Source organism: Rattus norvegicus, chromosome 19, assembly GCF_021556685.1.
Source record: "Rattus norvegicus strain SHRSP/BbbUtx chromosome 19, alternate assembly SHRSP_T2T, whole genome shotgun sequence".
Taxonomy (NCBI): domain Eukaryota; kingdom Metazoa; phylum Chordata; class Mammalia; order Rodentia; family Muridae; genus Rattus; species Rattus norvegicus.
The window spans coordinates 25,164,711-25,174,369 of NC_141552.1; the positions used below are offsets into that span (position 1 = coordinate 25,164,711).

The window sequence follows — 9,659 nt, forward strand, 5'->3', positions numbered from 1 at the left end:
TTCCCCACAACCTCGTCCATCAATTCCTTTATTGGTGTGTTTTCATTAATACTCACTTTCTTCTTTGTGTGGAAAGAATGTGCACCATGTCAGTAAAGTGTGTGTGTGCGTTTGTGTTTGTGCATGTTCATCCATGAACTCACTATAAATTTTCATAAAATCACTCAGAAGTCCCTAGTGAAAACTGTCGAGGTGCAGGCAGACTCATGTTACTACTGTCTCATGGCACCTTGCAGGGAGCACTGAAATCGTGGGCTACTTTAATACAGTCTAAATCGAGGCTGTGCATGGTTTTCAGTGAAATTGTGACGTCGTCCCCACTACAGAGAGCAGCAAAAGCTTCATGTATCACATGCTGCTGTTACCAAGGTGAGGCAAAGCCTCATCCCATAGAGAGTCTGGTAGGATTTGATGGCAGGAAATAAACTCAGAACTAAAATCAATCAATTACAAACAAAGAGAATGATACAAAGAGCCAAGCAAAGCAAGAGCTGGCTTTTTTTTTTTTTTTTTGAGAAGATCCACAAGACAGACAAACCACAGAGCCTATATCTAAAGTACCAAATCAGAAATGAAAAGGGGGATATAACAAAGGACACTGAGTGAATTCAACAATCATTAGGGCTTACTTCAGAGGCCTTTACTACAGAAAAGTGAAAAATCTATTTGATACTGGTGATTTTTCTAACAGATAACAAATACCAAATTAAATACAGATCTGGGAAGGTAATGAATAATTCCCATAAGAAAATAGATACAGTCATTAAAGGCTGCCACTCCAAAAATTAAAAATAATAATAATCAGGGCCACATGGCTTTAATGCATCCTTTCTACCAGACTTTTAATGAAGACCCAATAACAATAGTGCTTCAATTATTCCACTGAATTGAAAGAGAAGGAACATTGCCAAACTCCTTCCCTGAGTTTCTCCTTTTACCTAGAATTCCTGAGTCTGTTGCTTCTTCCATTGTCACCCCATCAATAGAACCATTTAAAATGGGATGTAATCGATGTCTGGAGCCTCATTCTTTCCCTTGACCTCCATGCGGTGTCCAGAAGGCATGCCTGTTCTCATGGACATGGACTCATCTCTTTTTGCTGCAGCAAGAAGAAAGCCAGCAGAGGAGGCAGGAGCTTACAAAGAATCAGTAGGATTCCTAGAAAAGAAGCCATCCAGATGTCCATTCTCAGAAAACCCCTGGCTTGCTCTCATGTGACTGGGTCCTCAGACACCAGCAGCCTTAGATGAGACCAAGGAAAGCTGTGCAGAGTCCTGGGTCCCCAGGTTCTTGACCTCCTGAGTGACAGCTATAGACACATCCTCCAGGGAATCCTTACAGCTGGTGACATCTGGACAAAGTGAACCAGATGCCAAAATGAGACATGGGAGAGAAATCCTAGACTGTTTGGAAGGAATCAGTCTCTGCTTTTGCTTTTGTCTCTGTGTGCCCTGCTGCTATGATGTTCATGGGGAGCTCTCATGCCAGTGGGTCTCCTCCTAATGTGTTTGTTGTTGCAGATGTCCTGGATGTTCTGGACCCCATCAGAACTCAGCCCGTGCTCAGTCACGGAGGTCAGCACCTTCCTGTCCAACAGGTCATGAGACCTGAGACAATTGAGGTAACGGCAGTTGGCCTGGGTGAAGTGCTCACAGACTTGGACTCTCTTGCATGGCTGTGGCTTCAAGCAGATCTGTTTGTGGCTGTCTCCTTTGTAGTAACTTTTGCAGGAGAAAAGCATTCCCCTGTACCAGGAAGAAGGCCGGCTCCTCTTGGTTATGCCCAGAAAGCTCATGATTCTTCAGGACCTGGAAGCTCTGTTCCTAAAAACTTGGTGTGGATATTTGCAGAGGTTTCTCTGGGATTTTGCATAATGACTCTGTCCCAGAAGTTTGAGCTTGCAGAGGCTTGGGCAATCTGTAGCATGGTCCCTGGATGCACTTGAGATTGAAGCCACAGGCTTCAGTAGTAGCCGCCACCTACAGCATGATCCCTGCCTGATCTCCAGTCTCCAATAGGAATAAGCAGTCTTGCCCAGCAGCTCATAGAGCTCTGCCTCTGGAGCCTGATACTACTCTGCAGTTCCTTTAAGGTCATGCATCCCCTGTGGGTCCACAGGATCTTGGTGATGAAACAGTCTGCCCCAGGATCCCCCATGGTGCACTATGGCTGCAGCTGCTCAGGCTTGTGAGCTGGACTCTGCTTTGTGGAGAAAGGAAACTGGAAAAGGGGATAACACATGAAATGGAAATGAAGAAAATAACCAGTAAAAATTAAAAGAATTAAAGTCATCATCTCAGGAGAATGAGTGGGAAGCCAGGTCCTTAAGCAGGCAGGTTCTCCACAACAATGCATGCTGGGTTCAAGACTGGACATGAGGTGCCCTGAGCTTGGGACTGCCAGGCTCCTACTGGGAAGAGAGCTTTCTTCTTCATTTCTGTAAGTCTCTCTAGTTTTCTTTTAAGGCTTTCATCTCATCATTGACTTTCCCAATGACCTTTTATGACAAGCCATTATGGTTAACAAGAATTAAGTAAAGGCTCATTGAGCTGGTGGTAGTTGGAGGTCTGGGGGAAGCCCTGGACAGAGAGATCTTGCCTACCAGGGGTGGGATGTGCATGGTGGGAGGGACTAGTGGAGTGTCATTGGCCTCAGTATGCACAGGCTTGGGGCTGGTGCCTGGCTGCCTGGTGCGCCTCTGTGGCTACTTGGCCTGGGTCCCACCGCAGATGCCCATGGTGGTTGCTGGCCAGTTGTGCTTGCTCTACCTGTCCTCGGGGCTTCTGGCGGGGCTGACCACAGCCTTGAACATGGACAACCGTGGACAAAGTGGGCCAGAAATCGGAGGATCATGGGAGCATCTTCAACTTCCCCCTCCCCAAGCACTGGCAGTTGCAGCTGGAGGACAAGCCACTGTGAGTTTCCCCACATCCAGGCAGGTGTTCTGCACCACCAGGAGAGCAAGGGCAAGCACTGCTGCCACCAGTCCCACATGCGCAAGGACTATTTGCTGACTGGCAGGGCTTCACTTTGCTCTGCCTGGCTCTGCTTTGCCTTGCTCTGCCCTGTGGGCTCTCACTTCTTTGGCCAAAGACTGTTGAGATCCCGGCTTGCCTCACCTTTCTTTTTTTTTTTTTTTTTTTTTTTTATTAACTTGAGTATTTCTTATATACATTTCGAGTGTTATTCCCTTTCCCGGTTTCCGGGCAAACATCCCCCTCCCCCCTCCCCTTCCCTATGGGTGTTCCCCTCCCAACCCTCCCCCCATTGCCGCCCTCCCCCCATAGACTAGTTCACTGGGGGTTCAGTCTTAGCAGGACCCAGGGCTTCCCCTTCCACTGGTGCTCTTACTAGGATATTCATTGCTACCTATGGGGTCAGAGTCCAGGGTCAGTCCATGTATAGTCTTTAGGTAGTGGCTTAGTCCCTGGAAGCTCTGGTTGCTTGGCATTGTTGTACTTTTGGGGTCTCGAGCCCCTTCAAGCTCTTCCAGTCCTTTCTCTGATTCCTTCAATAGGGGACCTATTCTCAGTTCAGTGGTTTGCTGCTGGCATTCGCCTCTATATTTGCTGTATTCTGGCTGTGTCTCTCAGGAGTGATCTACATCCGGCTCCTGTCGGTCTGCACTTCTTTGCTTCATCCATCTTGTCTAATTGGGTGGCTGTATATGTATGGGCCACATGTGGGGCAGGCTCTGAATGGGTGTTCCTTCAGTCTCTGTTTTAATCTTTGCCTCTCCCTTCCCTGCCAAGGGTATTCTTTTTCCTCATTTAAAGAAGGAGTGAAGCATTCACATTTTGATCATCCGTCTTGAGTTTCGTTTGTTCTAGGGATCTAGGGTAATTCAAGCATTTGGGCTAATAGCCACTTATCAATGAGTGCATACCATGTATGTCTTTCTGTGATTGGGTTAGCTCACTCAGGATGATATTTTCCAGTTCCAACCATTTGCCTACGAATTTCATAAACTCGTTGTTTTTGATAGCTGAGTAATATTCCATTGTGTAGATGTACCACATTTTCTGTATCCATTCCTCTGTTGAAGGGCATCTGGGTTCTTTCCATTTTCTGGCTATTATAAATAAGGCTGCGATGAACATAGTGGAGCACGTGTCTCTTTTATATGTTGAGGCATCTTTTGGGTATATGCCCAAGAGAGGTATAGCTGGATCCTCAGGCAGTTCAATGTCCAATTTTCTGAGGAACCTCCAGACTGATTTCCAGAATGGTTTTACCAGTCTGCAATCCCACCAACAATGGAGGAGTGTTCCTCTTTCTCCACATCCTCGCCAGCATCTGCTGTCACCTGAGTTTTTGATCTTAGCCAATCGCACTGGTGTGAGGTGAAATCTCAGGGTTGTTTTGATTGGCATTTCCCTTATGACTAAAGATGTTGAACATTTCTTTAGGTGTTTCTCAGCCATTCGGCATTCCTCAGCTGTGAATTCTTTGTTTAGCTCTGAACCCCATTTTTTAATAAGGTTATTTGTTTCCCTGCGGTCTAACTTCTTGAGTTCTTTGTATATTTTGGATATAAGGCCTCTATCTGTTGTAGGATTGGTAAAGATCTTTTCCCAATCTGTTGGTTGCCATTTTGTCCTAACCACAGTGTCCTTTGCCTTACAGAAGCTTTGCAGTTTTATGAGATCCCATTTGTCGATTCTTGATCTTAGAGCATGAGCCATTGGTGTTTTGTTCAGGAAATTTTTTCCAGTGCCCATGTGTTCCAGATGCTTCCCTAGTTTTTCTTCTATTAGTTTGAGTGTGTCTGGTTTGATGTGGAGGTCCTTGATCCACTTGGACTTAAGCTTTGTACAGGGTGATAAGCATGGATCGATCTGCATTCTTCTACATGTTGCCCTCCAGTTGAACCAGCACCATTTGCTGAAAATGCTATCTTTTTTCCATTGGATGGTTTTGGCTCCTTTGTCAAAAATCAAGTGACCATAGGTGTGTGGGTTCATTTCTGGGTCTTCAATTCTATTCCGTTGGTCTATCTGTCTGTCTCTGTACCAATACCATGCAGTTTTTATCACTATTGCTCTGTAATACTGCTTGAGTTCAGGGATAGTGATTCCCCCTGAAGTTCTTTTATTGTTGAGGATAGCTTTAGCTATCCTGGGTTTTTTGTTATTCCAGATGAATTTGCAAATTGTTCTGTCTAACTCTTTGAAGAATTGGATTGGTATTTTGATGGGGATTGCATTGAATCTGTAGATCGCTTTTGGTAAAATGGCCATTTTTACTATATTAATCCTGCCAATCCATGAGCATGGGAGATCTTTCCATCTTCTGAGGTCTTCCTCAATTTCTTTCCTCAGTGTCTTGAAGTTCTTATTGTACAGATCTTTTACTTGCTTGGTTAAAGTCACACCGAGGTACTTTATATTATTTGGGTCTATTATGAAGGGTGTCGTTTCCCTAATTTCTTTCTCGGCTTGTTTCTCTTTTGTATAGAGGAAGGCAACTGATTTATTTGAGTTAATTTTATACCCAGCCACTTTGCTGAAGTTGTTTATCAGCTTTAGTAGTTCTCTGGTGGAACTTTTGGGATCACGTAAATATACTATCATGTCATCTGCAAATAGTGATATTTTGACCTCTTCTTTTCCGATCTGTATCCCTTTGATCTCCTTTTGTTGTCTGATTGCTCTGGCTAGAACTTCAAGAACTATATTGAATAAGTAGGGAGAGAGTGGGCAGCCTTGTCTAGTACCTGATTTTAGTGGGATTGCTTCAAGTTTCTCTCCATTTAGTTTAATGTTAGCAACTGGTTTGCTGTATATGGCTTTTACTATGTTTCGGTATGGGCCTTGAATTCCTATTCTTTCCAGGACTTTTATCATGAAGGGGTGTTGAATTTTGTCAAATGCTTTCTCAGCATCTAATGAAATGATCATGTGGTTCTGTTCTTTCAGTTTGTTTATATGATGGATCACGTTGATGGTTTTCCGTATATTAAACCATCCCTGCATGCCTGGGATGAAGCCTACTTGATCATGGTGGATGATTGTTTTGATGTGCTCTTGAATTCGGTTTGCCAGAATTTTATTGAGTATTTTTGCGTTGATATTCATAAGGGAAATTGGTCTGAAGTTCTCTTTCTTTGTTGTGTCTTTGTGTGGTTTAGGTATAAGAGTAATTGTGGCTTCGTAGAAGGAATTCGGTAGGGCTCCATCTGTTTCAATTTTGTGGAATAGTTTGGATAATATTGGTATGAGGTCTTCTATGAAGGTTTGATAGAATTCTGCACTAAACCCGTCTGGACCTGGGCTCTTTTTGGTTGGGAGACCTTTAATGACTGCTTCTATTTCCTTAGGAGTTATGGGGTTCTTTAACTGGTTTATCTGTTCCTGATTTAACCTCGATACCTGGTATCTGTCTAGGAAATTGTCCATTTCCTGAAGATTTTCAAATTTTGTTGAATATAGGTTTTTATAGTAAGATCTGATGATTTTTTGAATTTCCTCTGAATCTGTAGTTATGTCTCCCTTTTCATTTCTGATTTTGTTAATTTGGACACACTCTTTGTGTCCTCTCATTAGTCTGGCTAAGGGTTTATCTATCTTGTTGATTTTCTCAAAGAACCAACTTTTGGTTCTGTTGATTCTTTCTATGGTCCTTTTTGTTTCTACTTGGTTGATTTCAGCTCTGAGTTTGATTATTTCCTGCCTTCTACTCCTCCTGGGTGTATTTGCTTCTTTTTGTTCTAGAGCTTTTAGGTGTGCTGTCAAGCTGCTGACATATGCTCTTTCCTGTTTCTTTCTGCAGGCACTCAGCGCTATGAGTTTTCCTCTTAGCACAGCTTTCATTGTGTCCCATAAGTTTGAGTATGTTGTATCTTCATTTTCATTAAATTCTCAAAAGTTTTTAATTTCTTTCTTTATTTCTTCCTTGACCAGGTTATCATTGAGTAGAGCATTGTTCAATTTCCACGTATATGTGGGCATTCTTCCCTTATTGTTATTGAAGACCAGTTTTAGGCCGTGGTGGTCCGATAGCACGCATGGGATTATTTCTATCTTTCTGTACCTGTTGAGGCCCGTTTTTTGACCAATTATATGGTCAATTTTGGAGAAAGTACCATGAGGAGCTGAGAAGAAGGTATATCCTTTTGCTTTAGGATAGAATGTTCTATAAATATCCGTTAAGTCCATTTGGCTCATGACTTCTCTTAGTCTGTCGACATCACTGTTTAATTTCTGTTTCCATGATCTGTCCATTGATGAGAGTGGGGTGTTGAAATCTCCCACTATTATTGTGTGAGGTGCAATGTGTGTTTTGAGCTTTACCTTTCAATAGGCACCTCTGTGAAGTGAGGAGAACCAAAGGGACAGAAGGCTGACCTGGCCCTGGAGACTTGTGTCTCCCCCTCCACCAAAGTGCTTTCCTCAGTTCTCCACTCCGGTTTTAGTTTGCAGGGATCCCAGCAGGTGGCAGGCTTCGCTGAGCCTCCCCTGTGAGAAGGGGACAGTGGTGGGACTTATGGTTGTGGGAAGTCTTTCAGGGAGATGCAGGCTTTCTCAAACTCTCCGACCATCCATCCAGTGCCCTCCCTGGTTCCCATTCCCTGTGTTTGTTGCGAAGTCACTTTTCGCTGTCCTGTGTGACTTTCCCTGCAGACTGGGCTCTCCTGCAGGAGATACTCTCACATGCTTCTTTAAAAGCCCCTGTTCCTCAGATTTAGATCAGCTGTGAAAACAGGCTTCTCCATGCCAGGGTGAGAGCTACCCCTCCCAGCTCAGAGCTGCAACACCATAGGATCCTCAGGCCCCAGTGCTGGGTGGGTCCCATGGAAGAGTTAGAGGAAAGCTTCCCTTCTGAGAAGTGACTTAACACAGAAGGTTCACAAGTGACAGTCAACCCCCAAGTATTTCTTCCAGGAGAAAGCACTCAGCTCTCCCCTTTAAACAGTTTAGGCTCCCACATGGCCCAGTTTTGTGATTGGGGAAGATTTTCTGGAGCTTAGTTGGCCAGTCAAAGTGGGGCTACATTCTTTTTTTTTTTTTTCTTTATTAACTTGAGTATTTCTTATTTACATTTCGATTGTATTCTCTTTCCCGGTTTCCCTGGCCAACATCCTCCTAACCCCCCCTCTTCTATATGGCTGTCCCCCTCCCCATCCTCCCACCATTACCACCCTCCCCCCAACAATCACGTTCACTGGGGGTTCAGTCTTGGCAGGACCAAGGGCTTCCCCTTCCACTGGTGCTCTGACTAGGCTATTCATTGCTACGTATGCAGTTGGAGCCCAGGGTCAGTCTTTGGGTAGTGGCTTAGTCCCTGGAAGCTCTGGTTGGTTGGAATTGTTTTTCATATGCGGTCTTAACCCCCTTGAGCTCTTTCAGTCCTTTCTAAGATTCCTTCAACGGGGGGTCCTATTCTCAGTTCAGTGGTTTGCTGCTGGCATTCGCCTCTGTATTTGCTGTATTCTGGCTGTGTCTCTCAGGAGCGATCTACATCCGGCTCCTGTCAGCCTGCACTTCTTTGCTTCATCCATCTTATCTAATTGGGTGGCTGTATATGTATGGGCCACATGTGGAGCAGGCTCTGAATGGGTGTTCCTTCTGCCTCTGTTTTAATCTTTGCCTCTCTATTCCCTGCCAAGGGTATTCTTGTTCCTCTTTTAAAGAAGGAGTGAAGCATTTGCTTTTTGGTCATCCTTCTTGATTTTCATGTGTTCTGTGCATCTAGGGTAATTCAAGCATTTGGGCTAATAGCCACTTATCAATGAATGCATACCATGTGTGTTTTTCTGTGATTGGGTTACCTCACTCAGGATGATATTTTCCAGTTCCATCCATTTGCCTATGAATTTCATAAAATCATTGTTTTTGATAGCCGAGTAATATTCCATTGTGTAGATGTACCACATTTTCTGTATCCATTCCTCTGTTGGGTTCTTTCCAGCTTCTGGCTATTATAAGTAAGGCTGCTATGAACATAGTGGAGCACGTGTCTTTTTTATATGTTGGGGCATCTTTTGGGTATATGCCCAAGAGAGGTATAGCTCAGTCCTCAGGTAGTTCAATATCCAATTTTCTGAGAAACCTCCAACTGATTTCCAGAATGGTTGTACCAGTCTGCCTCCCACCAACATTGGAGGAGTGTTCCTCTTTCTCCACATCCTGGCCAGCATTTGCTGTCACCTGAGTTCTTGATCTTAGCCATTCTCACTGGTGTGAGGTGAAATCTCAGGGTTGTTTTGATTTGCATTTCCCTTATGACTAAAGATGTTGAACATTTCTTTCGGTGTTTCTCAGCCATTCGGCATTCCTCAGCTGTGAATTCTTTGTTTACCTCTGAACTCCATTTTTTAATAGGGTTATTTGACTCCCTGCGGTCTAACTTCTTGAGTTCTTTGTATATTTTGGATATAAGCCCTCTATCTGTTGTAGAATTGGTAAAGATCTTTTCCCAATCTGTTGGTGGGGCTACATTCTTAATCCATACTCATTCACACAACAGAACATCTTCCTCCCCACCCACGAGGCCTTGACTTGAACCCAGGTCCTTCCAGGATCAACAGACCTGAGAGAACAGATTGCAGCACAAGAGAGAAAAGAAGCCAGAATAGTTTAAACTGGAGAAAACCCCCATATAGGCCGTTTACCAACTTTAGGGGTTTGCATATTGTGGACTTCAGAATCTTACGGTCA

The 9,659-nt window shown here is 44.0% G+C and overlaps 1 pseudogene; it reads right to left on the reverse strand.

Annotated features, from left to right (window-relative positions):
* Window positions 1-870: 870 nt before the first annotated feature.
* LOC147999233 (zinc finger CCCH-type antiviral protein 1 pseudogene) lies at window positions 871-2,157 on the reverse strand (annotated as a pseudogene).
* Between the last annotated feature and the right edge of the window lie 7,502 nt (window positions 2,158-9,659).